Raw genomic sequence first — 12,768 nt, 5'->3', positions numbered from 1 at the left:
GCCAGGAGACATTGGGGTGGAGCCAAGATCAAGGCTGTGACAAGCATAATTGAACTCCAAAGGGAGTTCTGGCCGTCACATTTAAAGGGACGGCACACCTTTTCAATGCCTTCCTTCCATAGGAAATAATGAAGGATAGGGGCACTTTCTTTTGGGGCTCATAGAATTGGACCCCCTGGTCCAATCTTTTTGAAACTTGGAGGGTATTTTGGGGAGAGGCACTAGATGCTAAATAACAGCCCCCCCCCAGAGCCCCAGATACCCGCAGATCAATTTCCCATTATTTTCTATGGAAATAAATCTCCATAGGGAATAATAGAGTTCCCAGCAGACATTTCCCTCCCCTCCCCCCGCTTTCTGATGACCCTGAAATGGGGGGAGGGCCTCCAAACCGGGTGATCCCCTGCCCCCACCTGGGGATTGGCAACCCTATAGAGGAGACTGGGGCTGATTTTGCACTCACCTTTCTCCGGGGCAGGCTTCTGTTTCTGGGTGGAACAAACTGGTGATTTTGCACCAGTTGCTCCGCACTGGCATTTTGTGCAGGGCAAACTCGCAATTTGCCCCGCCACAGTGTAAACCTGTTTTTTCAGGTTTACATTGCAGCGAGGCAAATCATGGGTTTGCCCCACGCAAAATGCCGGCGCGGAGCAACTGGTGCAAAATCGCCAGTTTGCTCCACCCAGAAACAGTTTGCTCCACCCAGAAACACAAGCCTGCCCTGGAGAAAGGTGAGTGAGGAATCTGCCAGGGTTGGGCAGCCAGCCCTTTGAAGAGGTCCAGGGGAAAGGTCAAATGAGCTCATTAAAGCAAGACAAGGATCCATTTGTCCAGGGGCCTGTCACCCACCTGCACAGGGTTGGGGAGGGAGAACTGACTGAGTCCAGGGTTGACCCTCTTTCATGGGAACATTTAAAAGGCATGCTCAGGAGCAGCCAGAGAGGAAAAGCCAGACCCATTCCCTGGCAGGTAGGAACAGGTAATCAGCAGAGTGTAGGAATTCAGTGAAGAGACCCATCAATTCCTCTAGTCTGAAGCTCTACCTGGGGAATTTGCCCAACAAAAGGAATTCTGGAGGGTGATACAGCCCTGTGGTCCACTTGCGCTGCAGAACCTGACATAGAGGTCTTTTTTTAAAAGAGGAGTTTAAAAGGTTGATTCATTTAATAATATTATATATTTATTGTTGCATGCAATATTTATACATAATTTATTTGTTATTTTATTGTATCCATAAATAAATCAGAATTCCTAGAAACATTGTTTTAAAAGGGGGGGGGGGGCACAAGGCAGACAGTTCAATAAAAAGAATCCAAATTCTTACAATCAGTTCCCACGCTATATTCCTAACGTCTCTAGTCAGTAATTTATTTTAATGCAATCCTGTCAAAATGACTAAAAGGATCTGTTTACAACTGAAGAGTATAATCCAGTCAATATAGGTTACATACAAATCATGCCTATTGAAATAAAATCAATTGAACTTTTCGATTTTGACTGAATCATGCCCTATTTTTTTAAAAAATAAGCATAGTTATTAATCAGGTCAGATATCTGATGCTGCACTATGATAAACAGAAATGTCCATTCTGCAGCAGCCTTTCTTACAAATCTCATTTGGCCTTCACAGGGACTAGAGACCTACAGCCTTCCTGACATAGTGCTTAATCCCACACAGAACAATCACAGGAACAAATGACATAATCTTTGACTGCCAGTGGGATGAACTGTTTATGCAATGAGATGTCATTAAATCCCCCAAGTAAGTCATTTTCCCAATATTCCCAAATCCCAATACCGGTATAGTATTTGGATTTTGTAAATATTCAGGAAACCCAGGCCACGGATTCAGTGGGAGCTCACAGGAGCACAGCTCCTGACCCTTTCTGAGAGTTCCTCCTCCTCCTTCTGAGAGTTCCACCTCCTTGTCCATTGAATAGTATGCGCAGCTGCATAACAATCCCTGGATGAGCTCCACCACCTATTTTTCTACAATGACTCCTGGGGAAACCCAAAGTATTTCAGCTCCATCATACTAGGCTTCCCAACCCTCCTGCTCTGGCGGGAGTCCCCTGGGTTTGCAGCCTCATCTCCCGGTCTTCAAGAAGTGGGAAGCGGGGGGTGGGGGGTGGAGGGGGGGGAGAACATACCTGTAGGCTTCATTATAGAGCTCCTGAGCCGTTTGTAAAATGTCTGCCGCTTTAAGGCTGGGCAGGGAGCAGGAAGGTCTTGGGAGAACAGCCCCGCCCTTTCTTTTGCTTTCACTTTCACAGCAAGAGTTCTCCGGAAGAAGATCTGGTAAGTGTGTGTGTGTGTGTGTGTGTGTGAGGGAGGGGGCAAGGGATTCCCTGGTTTGGAGGCCCTCCCCCCTTTTAGAAAGCGTGTGGGGGGGAGGGAAATGTCTACTGGGCATTCTATTATTCCCTATGGAGAACGATTCCCATAGGGAATAATAGGGAATTCATCCGTTGGTATTGGGGGCTCTGGGGGGGCTATTTTTTGAGGTAGAGGCACCAAATTTTTAGTATAACATCTAGTGCCTCTCCCCAAAATACCCCCCAAGTTTCAAAACGATTGGACCAGAGGGTCCAATTCTATAAGCCCCAAAAGATGGTGCCCCTATACTTCATTATTTCCTATGGAAGAAAGGAATTTTAAAAGGTGTGCTGTCCCTTTAAATGTGATGGCCAGAACTCCCTTGGAGTTCAATTATGCTTGTCACATCCTTGTTCTTGGCTCCACCCCCAATGTCTCCTGGCTCCACCCCCAAAGTCTCCTGGCTCCACCCCCAAAGTCCCCAGATTTTTCTTTAATTGGACTTGGCAACCCTACATCATACCCTATAGTCAGTGGTCCCCATAGTACAGTGGTGTCAAAGGTCTGGCCTGCAGGCCAGAACCAGCCCACGCAGAGCTTTAATCAGGCCTGCGGGGCTCTTTTCTCCCCCTCCCCCCTCCTGTCCTCACCCTTTGAAGCTCCGAGGCTGCGAAAGTTCCCAGCTCCTTTTCCCCTGTCTTTGCAGGTTGAAGCAGGAAGCAATTCTGGATTTGCAAAGCTACAAAGCTACTATGCTACAAAGCCACAAAGCTACTATGCAGAATAGTCCTTCCATTAAGATTGCTGTGCTCAGATAGACTGCTCTGGGAGTAGTCTATCTGGGCACAGACACCTTAATGGAAAATCCATTCCATATTTTCCTTGCAGCTTTGTCTGTTCTGCAATGTATTTTAACGGAGTGCAGCTCAGTTTCACTTTTCAGCATTTAGATGGCCAGTTAGAAGCTGTGGCCTTGAAAATAAAGGGTTGATGCTTTCAGCCAGTATGTCTCTGCTGAATGAACCTTAGAACTGGTCAGGGGTGGAATTCTAGCTGGAGCTCCTTTGCATATCAGGTCACATACCCCTGATGTAAATCCTCCAAGAGCTTACAAAAAAGAGCCTTGTAAGCTCTTGAAGGATTGGCTACATCAGGGGTGTGTGGTCGAATATGCAAAGGAGCTCCTGCTAAATTCCTCCCTGGAACTGGTGCTTAGTGCATTCTCTAACCTGGGAACCCACAACCAAAGAGGGATATTACACTGAAGAGCTATTGCCAATTTGAGTAGACCTGGGGGCAGGGGGAGAAGCTTGCAATGCCCAGCTATTTCATGTTTTCCTAAGCCCAGATCATTTTATATTTTTGGTTTATATTTTTCATTTCTGCTGTGATCCTTGTGCTTTTTTTATGTTTTATTTTTTAAAATTGCATTGCCAAATCCCCCTAGTCCCTCCACCTTTCCATTTTAAACAAAATATTGCAAGAGTTTTAAGTATTTTAAGTAAAAATTAATATCTGTAATTGTGTTTCTCTGTATCATTTATAAAGTTTATATCTCCACTATCTGGCATTACATTTTATGATATGCCTGCCCCCACAAAGTCTTATTTATGTCAGATCTGGTCCTTGTTTGATATCCCTGCCATAGAGTATAATAGAAAATTGATCCAGGGTATCTGGTGCTCTGAGGGGATGTTTTGAGTTTGAGACACCACATTTGCAGCACGGCTGCCGGTGCCTCTCCTAAAAAAATAGCCAAAGTTTTACAAAGATTGGAGCAGGGGGTCCAATTCTATGGGCCCCCGAAGTAACTGTCCCATCTTCCATTGCTTTCAATGAAGGGGGGGAGGGTATTTAAAGGAATTGTGGTCCCTTTAAATGCCTTCTCCAAGCTGCGCAACTTTGTGGTAAGTAAACTCTGAAGTTCACTTGGAAGAGTTCACTTGGCTCACTTGGTGAGTTCACCTGGAAGACGTTTAAATGGATTGTGAGCCCTTTAAACACTGGAGTTCACTTGCTATAGCTTGGAGAAAGCATTTAAAGGCACCACAATCCCTTTAATCGCCCTTTAAGTCTGACTATCCCGTGGCTCTGAAAAATCCTGAATATTTTTGAGATTTTTTGGGGGGTGGCCATTTTGGAGAATTGAAATGCAGCTTAAATTTAAAACTGGCTTTTAAAATACCTGAAAAATACCAGTAAAGTATTTTTTTGTGTATTTTTTCCAACTTGGTTTATGCTGAATGCACACTCCTACTGTGCACATGCAAACACACAGAGTTGTCAAGAAACCTCCACACTGGGACTTCTGTGGAGTGTTATGCCATAGAATCTACCTTCCAACGTAGCCATTTTTTCCAGAGAAATTTATCTGTGTAGTCCCGAGGTAGTGTAATAATTCTGGGACATCTCCAGGCATCACCTGGAAGCTTTCAGCCCTAGAGGTGTCTAAAAGGTGACATACTTTAGGGCCTCACGTTGTCTAAACTATCCTGCTGCCCCCCATCCTACTGATAAACTGGTCTTACCCTTTAGAAGTTTCTCCTAATGTTCAACTGCAATCTACTCACTTGTAACTTAAGCCCTGTACTTTATTAGGTCTTGTCTTGTTCTCTGGAGAACCACTTAATCTGCATGTTGGGAGCAGTGTATATAGGCATATAGGTATCCTTACTAGGATTGCCAGGTCCCTTCTGGACACTGGAAGGGGGTAGGGTTGTCAGCTCCACAATGGGAAGCTCCTGGAGATTAGAGGATGGAGCCTGGGGAGGACAGGGACCTCAGTGGGGTACAATGTTATAGAGTCCACCCTCCAAAGCATCCATTTTCTTCAGGGGAACTAATCTCTGGGTCTTGAAATGAGGTAGAATTCCAGGAGATTCCCCAGGCCCCATCTGGAGGCTGGTAACTCTAATTGCTCACTCTAACCTTGCTGTATTGTGGAGCATGAGGCCTAATCATTTCTAAACTGGAAGAAGAAGGGTGAGGGGATAATTTTTAGAAGCCTCTGTGTTTATTGCAGGTGACTGCTTTGTTCCTGAAGGGCCTGAGCTGAAGAAGCAGTAGGCAGGAGCTATGAAAAAAGCAAGCCTGATTGGATTCTCATTAAAGTTCTTGCTGCTGATCTGATTTCTTCTTGTATGGACCCTCCATCCCATCCTTTCTTTGTTCATACCACTTTCTTGGAAGCAAGTTGGTCCCTACACCATATCTTTGAATCCAAGCTGATTTCAACTTCTGTTGACTGAAATCGCTTTCTGGGAAGCAGGGAAGGTGTTATTATGTACTGGACTCGATGTTTGGCAGGTAGCTTTTGCCTGCTCCTGGACTACCACGGAAATGCTGGGGACTCTGGGATACCTCATGAGTTTGGACTTTAATAGGGAACCAATGAGCAGTTCTGGTGCAAAGCTTGACTGCCGTGATTTGATATGGAGATCTGGGGGGGTGATTCTAGTGCATGTATATAATTGGGGTCGCAGCCCCACCATTTTGTCTTAGCAGGTGGTTTTCAATAAAGCATGGTTCCTGTTTTATGCCGATGCATTGGACCCCATATTTAACAGAAGGAATTTAGCTTCACCATGGAAGTCTGGATTAAACGAACTGCAGCTGGGCCAGATTATGAAAGAAATGGCATTACCAGGACATTGGCTACAGAAGCTACCTTCAGCAAACCAGAGGACAGAACTTGCGAAACCTATGAGCAGAGAGCTGCTTTCTTTATCAACAGTAAGGCCCTGAGTTGATAAGCCATCACTCATCTTCAGGTACTGGACCTTGGGTTTCAGAAGGGAAAGGAGTTTTGGGGGTGGAAAGTACCATACCCAGTGGTGCAAATTGCATTTCCCTCAGTTACAGTAAATACAGCTGTTTTGCTTAAACCAAGCTGTGTCAATAGAAAGGGGGGGAGACTTTTTGCTGTCCCCTGTGTGTCAACCCTTCACATATTTGAAAACTATAATAATTCCCCAACTCTTCTCCAAAATACACACACGCCAAGTTCCTCCAGCTTTCTCAGCCTTGCTTTCCAGACTTCTAACTATTTTCACTGCCCTTCTCTGAACCTGTTTTCATCCCTTATGAATATTCAGGCGCAGGAATCGCTTGGTAAAGTAAAATTGAATCTGAAAAAAAAAAAGACCAACTCAACCCTGAGGATCATTTAAATTCTGAAATTCTTTTCAGCTGTTTTAACTGGAAGAATTCATCAACATTTCCTCTAGAATAGCTGCCATCTGTAACAACTACAAAAGGTTCTTTCAGATCAGAAGCTGACACCCCAATGAGTGTTTTTTTTTCAAATGCTAATATTTAACTGGAGCTTTTAGGTCACATTGAACTTGAGCAAGATTATAAAATGCAGGCGCTTGTGTCATTAACTATGCCCATATTCACATGAGACTAATAAATCTTCCCAATCTTTTCTGGTTTGAGTCAAATGATTACCACGTCGAAGCTGCTGGGACATGAGCTCTGGGAAGAACTCCAGCCAAGAAATGTCCAAACCAGATTATTGTGCCAAGAATTTTTTTTTTAAAAAAAAAATAGCCTGCATGCTTAATGAAGATAAAACTTGTCACCTTCTGATTAGGAGCATCAGAGAAGCTGACCAAAAACTTTTAATGTGCTATTTTATATGCAAAAAGCCAAAGGTGCATGCTGAGACACTGTGAGGCAAGTAGCACAAAATACCAAGCCACAGTCTCATTTAGTCCTAGTTTAATGAACAGGAAGTGCTGTTTCTAATCTGAGTTTTTGAGACATGCAGCCTGTGTTGGGCCATGCTGACTCCCGTGACTGTAAAGTCTATGAAGGACTGATATGGACATTTGACATTTGCCTTCAGAATGTTTTGGCTGATCATTCTATTTCACATAAATCTCCCCCTAAACCTTTAATCTGCAGCCTGGCTAGTTCTGCATAGTAAACCTCTATTAAAGGGATGGGACATTTTTTCCCTGACCAGTTGGCAACCTTAGGTCTGCAGCTCTAAGGGGAAGAACGGGCAGTTCTGAAACTTCTTCCATGAAGGTTTAAGTCCAAAGTTGCAATGCATTGGATAGTTTATCTAGGATTGCCAACTAGATCTGGCAGATCATCCATGCCTGGACCTCAGGAATATTGCAGGGTTATTCTAGCTCCAGTGGCCCTGCCAAATTTTCATTTAGTCCTCAAACTCATTCTGTTAAAATGAGGAAGCAGGTGAATGGGATGGCACTGACAGAGATTCCTCCCCTCTTGAAATTACAGCTTTATAGTGAAATTCTAAACAGAATTGACTTCAGTTGACTTTTCAGTCTACCTGGTCAGCACAGTCATATCAGTTACATACTCAGAATATAGCATGAGTTCAGCATAGTCCAGGATAATAGCTGTGACAGTTGGTTGTAAGAAAAAGTACAAAGTGTTTCTTAACTGTTTATTATGATGCAAGTTCAAATTGAAACTACCCATGTAAAGTTCAAATGTAAACTACCCATGGCTATCATTAGAGTGAATCTGATTTGTAGAACAGGCATTTAGATCTGATTATACATATTAGTGACTACGAATGTGGCCCATTGTGATAATAAAAACAACAGGCTCTAGAAACCGAATCTGGGTGAGTGCCCTGGCCTTGGGCACTCAGCGCCAATTTGCTGTGGCATCATACCATGATGACAATCAAACAGATGCTGAAGCTTAGCATTCCTTTCATCTGCAGTGCGTTGTTGTTGCCTTTTCCTGTCATATTTCACCTTGCAGCTTTTAGCATCAGCATGTGCTTGTGGTGTGATTTCTCTCTTTCGGCCTGACATGGTTGTGCAATGGTATACCGTAGAGCATGTGCCTCAAGGCAGCCATTTTCTCTAGGGGAATTGATCTGACTTCAGTTTTCCATGTTGTCTCCCCCCCCCTGCAGCCTCTACCTAGGAAAAGTACAGTCTTCTTCACAGGGGGGACCAAAGCAGAGGGAAAGCAATCTCAGCAAGGTATAAAGACACAGAGTCCACCATTTTCTGCAGAGGAAGTGATTTCTGCCATCTGGAGAGCAGTTGTAATTTTGAGTGATCTCCAGCCTTCACCTGGAGATTGGCAAAAATGGTTCTGCAGGAGGAAATGGCTGATTTGGAGGGAGGAGTCTATGGCATTGTGCCTGTCTGAGTTCCTATCCCTCCTCAGACTCCACCTCTCAAATCTCCAGGAATTTTTCAACCTGGAGTTGGCAACCCTATCTCTTTCCACGTCAACCATCAACCTACCTTTATCTGACCCTCTGACTTCAGTTTTTCATCTCCACTCTTCCTGCAACCTCTACCTAGGAAAATGACAATCTTTCTCTACAGTGAGGGCCAAAGCAGCTTACATCATTCTCCCCTCCCTCTTTTGATCTGCACAACAACCCTGTGAGGTAGGTTAGGCTGAAAGTATGTGAGTGGTCCAAATCACCCAGTCAGCTTCCACAGCAAGAACCTGGGTCTGGCAGACCCTGCTCTGAAGCGCTAACTGCTGTGCCTCATTGGATGTCATAGGGGGGCTGCTGCTGAACAGGAGCAAACAGCCAGGCCTCGTTAAGTCATACCAGTCAGGTGGCATCAAGTCACCCAGAGGGTGCTGTCAGGCCTAGGTAGCCAACTTCCAGGTGGAGCCTGAAGATCTCCTGGGATCACAACTGAACTTCAGACAACAGATCTCTCTTCCCCTGGAGAAAATAAGTGCTTTGGAGGGTGGGTTCTATGGCATTATATTCAGCTGAGGCCTCTCCCCTCCCCAAACTCTGGCTTCTGTAGACTTTTCCTGGGGAATTTTCCAACCTGGAGCTGGCAACCATAGTCAGCAGTAGCCCCAGTGAGTTCTCCCTCAAGGCCAAAATAGGCCTGGAAAGGGCCTTCTCCCCCACCTTTTACTGACAGAACCAAGCTTGAATACCACGGTTGCCTAGCAACACACACACTGAGGGAAAATGGAGGACCCGGTGAAATGGACCAATAGGATGCAAAGGCAGTTTCCCCAGTTTCCCAATCTTCATCTGTCCTGGGGCAGGAGGGACTGAGTGACACACAGCTCAGCCAAAGGGAGGGTAGATGAGTTGTCACCAGTACAGCTTGGCTTTTATATTTCTAGGATGAAGTAGGTCTAAAGTTAAGATTTCAAAGAAACTGAATTTTTAATTCCTCCTGTGCTTAATTAGACACATGTCTGACAGGAAGTTCTCCACTGTTTGCTCCAGGAAATACAATTTAATTTTCACTAGAAATGGATGGATGTGGAGTAGATTTTGAATAGAAAGAAGAACTAAAATGGATATTTAAGGCAATCCATCCTCCCCTTACAGACTAGAATGCCCAATGCAATCTCATTTCACTTTTCTATTGTGCCAGGCACAAATGATGATATTGCTCATGTGTTCCATTAACTGTAACTGGAAGATCAGATCACATTCTTTCTATAGGCATAAATGAGGGCCAGTCTTAGCTCAACATTGTTTTCAATAGAACAAAGCAAGAGTCAAGTTGCACCTTTAAGACCAACAAAGTTTTATCCAGAATGTAAGCTTTCGTGTGCTCTAAGCACACTTCATCAGACAAGGAATCAGGTATAGTGACCAGAGCTACATATAACTGGTAGGCAGTGGTTTAGAATGAAAAATGGTACAAATTTAAGAGCCAGTGACAGAATAGTAAAATTAACTAATTGAGCAAACCTTTGATCTGGGTAACATAAGCATGAGAAAGCAATAAAAGAGTAATATGTCAAAATTTGAGAATGTCTGTTAATCACTCTATTGTGATTAGCCTGGGCCAAAAAAAGGGCATTTCTTTCTCAGAATATTTCCCATCCAACTAATTTACCTTTTAACATGTAACATACATATAGTTTGCCGTTAGAAGAAAAATACATTAAAATATAGTGGAAGATGGGTTTAGTATATGTAATGATTAATTTCTTCCAGACAGAGCAAATCTTCAGGGCTCAGCTTACAAAGCTGCCTAGTGCATGAAACCGACCAGAGGGTAAGGCCTATCTCCACTGTATGCTCTGTAGGGATCATCGTAAATTAGAGCTGGCTCATGATCCTTCCTCTTGCAAGGGAAGATTTTCTCCTAAATTAATTAGGCTTTTTCCCTTCCAAAAAGTGTTTTTCCTTCTTCATCACTTGATTGAACAGCAATTAATCTCTTTAGAATCCTCTTTAACCTGAATGATCTTACTGTTGTCTCAGTTTTATATGATTCATCCATCGCCATGAAACTGGAACTTTTACCTCAATTTCAATCTACTCCCCCCCCCCATTTTAACATCTGGTCTTACTTTAAAATGTTAAATTTCTCTGAAGTATTTCCAGTACTGGGAATACTGAAGCTTTCTGTATCCTTAGAATATTTACATTTTCAAGTGCAGTGAGTGAATGTTCCTTTTTGTTCTACCAGATGCCTCTTATTTTAGCTCTTCTGGAGTTCTCCTCTGATCATTACTCAATTAGCAGTGCCAGAAATAGATCCACCCTTGCTTTGAAGCCTCAAAATTAGATGGCTAATCACAGCTGCCAGCTCAGCAAATATTCTTGCTCATGAGGTTTTGATGGTCATGCTTAAATCCCTAACAGTACCATCCTGAGCAGAGTTGCATCCTTGTAAGGCCATTTACTTCAGTGGGATGTAACTCTGTTTAGGACTTTTTTTTAATTTAAACAAAACTTTTATTTAAAAACAATGAAAACAAACAACTGGAATCATACAGCGATATCACATACACCATTAGAAATAAATCAAACTAGAGTATACAGACATCTAGAATATACAGACATCCTGGAGTGTGAAGTCAAATGGGCCTTAGAAAGCATTATTAACAACTAAGCAAGCGGCGATGATGGTATCCCAGTTGAGCTATTCAAAGTCCTAAAAGATGATGCTGTTAAAGTGATGCACACATTATGTCAACAAATCTGGAAAATGCAACAGTGGCCACAGGATTGGAAAAGATCAGTTTATATTCCAATCCCAAAGAAGGGTAATGCCAAAGAATGTTCAAACTATTGCACCATTGCACTCATATCACATGCCAGAAAGGTCATGTTAAAGATCCTACAAGCTAGGCTTCAGGAGTATGTAGATCGGGAACTACCAAAAGTGCAAGCTGGGTTTCGGAGAAGTAGAGGAACTAGAGATCAAATTGCCAACATTTGCTGGATTATGCAGAAAGCACGGGAGTACCAGAAAAACGTCTATTTCTGCTTCACTGACTATGCTAAAGCCTTTGATTGTGTGGATCACAACAAACTGTGGCAAGTCCTTAAAGAGATGGGAGTACCAGACCACCTCACATTTCTCCTGAGAAACCTATATAAGGGTCAAGAAGCAACTGTCAGAATGGGATATGGAACAACTGATTAGTTTAGAATAGGAAAAGGAGTTCGACAAGGATGTATATTGTCACCCTGCTTATTTAATTTATATGCAGAGTACATCATGTGGAATGCTGGCCTGGATGAAACAGAAGCCGGAATTAAGATTGCCAGGAAAAACATCAACAACCTCAGATATGCAGATGACACCACTCTAATGGCAGAAAGTGAAGAGGACCTAAATAACCTCTTGTTGAGGGTGAAAGAGGAGAGCGCAAAAGTAGGCTTGAAACTCAACATCCAAAAAACTAAGATCATGGCATCCGGCCCCATCACACCTTGGCAAATAGAAGGGGAAGACATGGAAGGAGTGACAGACTTCACATTCCTTGGATCCAAGATCACTGCAGGTGGTGACTACAGCCATGAAATTAAAAGATGTTTGCTCCTTGGGAGGACAGCTATGGCGAACCCAGGCAGTATATTAAAAAACAGAGGCATCACCCTGCCAAAAAAAGTCCGTATAGTCAAAGCGATGGTATTCCCAGTAGTAATGTATGACTTTGAGAGTTGGACCATAAGGAAGGCCAAGCACAGAAGAATAGATGCTTTTGAACTGTGGTGCTGGAGAAGAATCTTGAGAGTCCCTTGGACTGCAAGAAGATAAAATCAGTCAGTCCTAAGGCAAATCAACCCAGACGGTTCCCTGGAAGGCCAGATGCTGAAGCTGAAGCTCAAATACTTTGGCCACCAAATAAGAAGGGAGCCCTCACTGGAGAAGATACTGATGCTGGGAAAGACAGAAGGCAAAGGAAGAAGAGGATGGCAAAAGACGAGATGGCTGGACAGCATCACTGATGTAACTAACACATATTTGAGCAGACCGGATGATGGTGGAAGACAGGAGGGCCTGGTGTGACTTGGTCCATGGGGTCGCAAAGAGTCGGACTCGACTGTGCGACTGAACAACAACAGAATATACAGGATTTTTGGGTAAAATATTTTCCTTAGTGAGGTAAGTGATTACAGGAAAACAAGGTACCACCACCTTTTTTTTTCATAAACTAGAGAAGTCAGAGAAAGGGAGTAAGCCAATTGGGTTAAAATAAAATAGTCCCATATTT

This window comes from Heteronotia binoei, chromosome 8, assembly GCF_032191835.1.
Source record: "Heteronotia binoei isolate CCM8104 ecotype False Entrance Well chromosome 8, APGP_CSIRO_Hbin_v1, whole genome shotgun sequence".
Taxonomy (NCBI): Eukaryota; Metazoa; Chordata; class Lepidosauria; order Squamata; family Gekkonidae; genus Heteronotia; species Heteronotia binoei.
Note: the sequence above shows the minus strand (reverse complement) of the source record.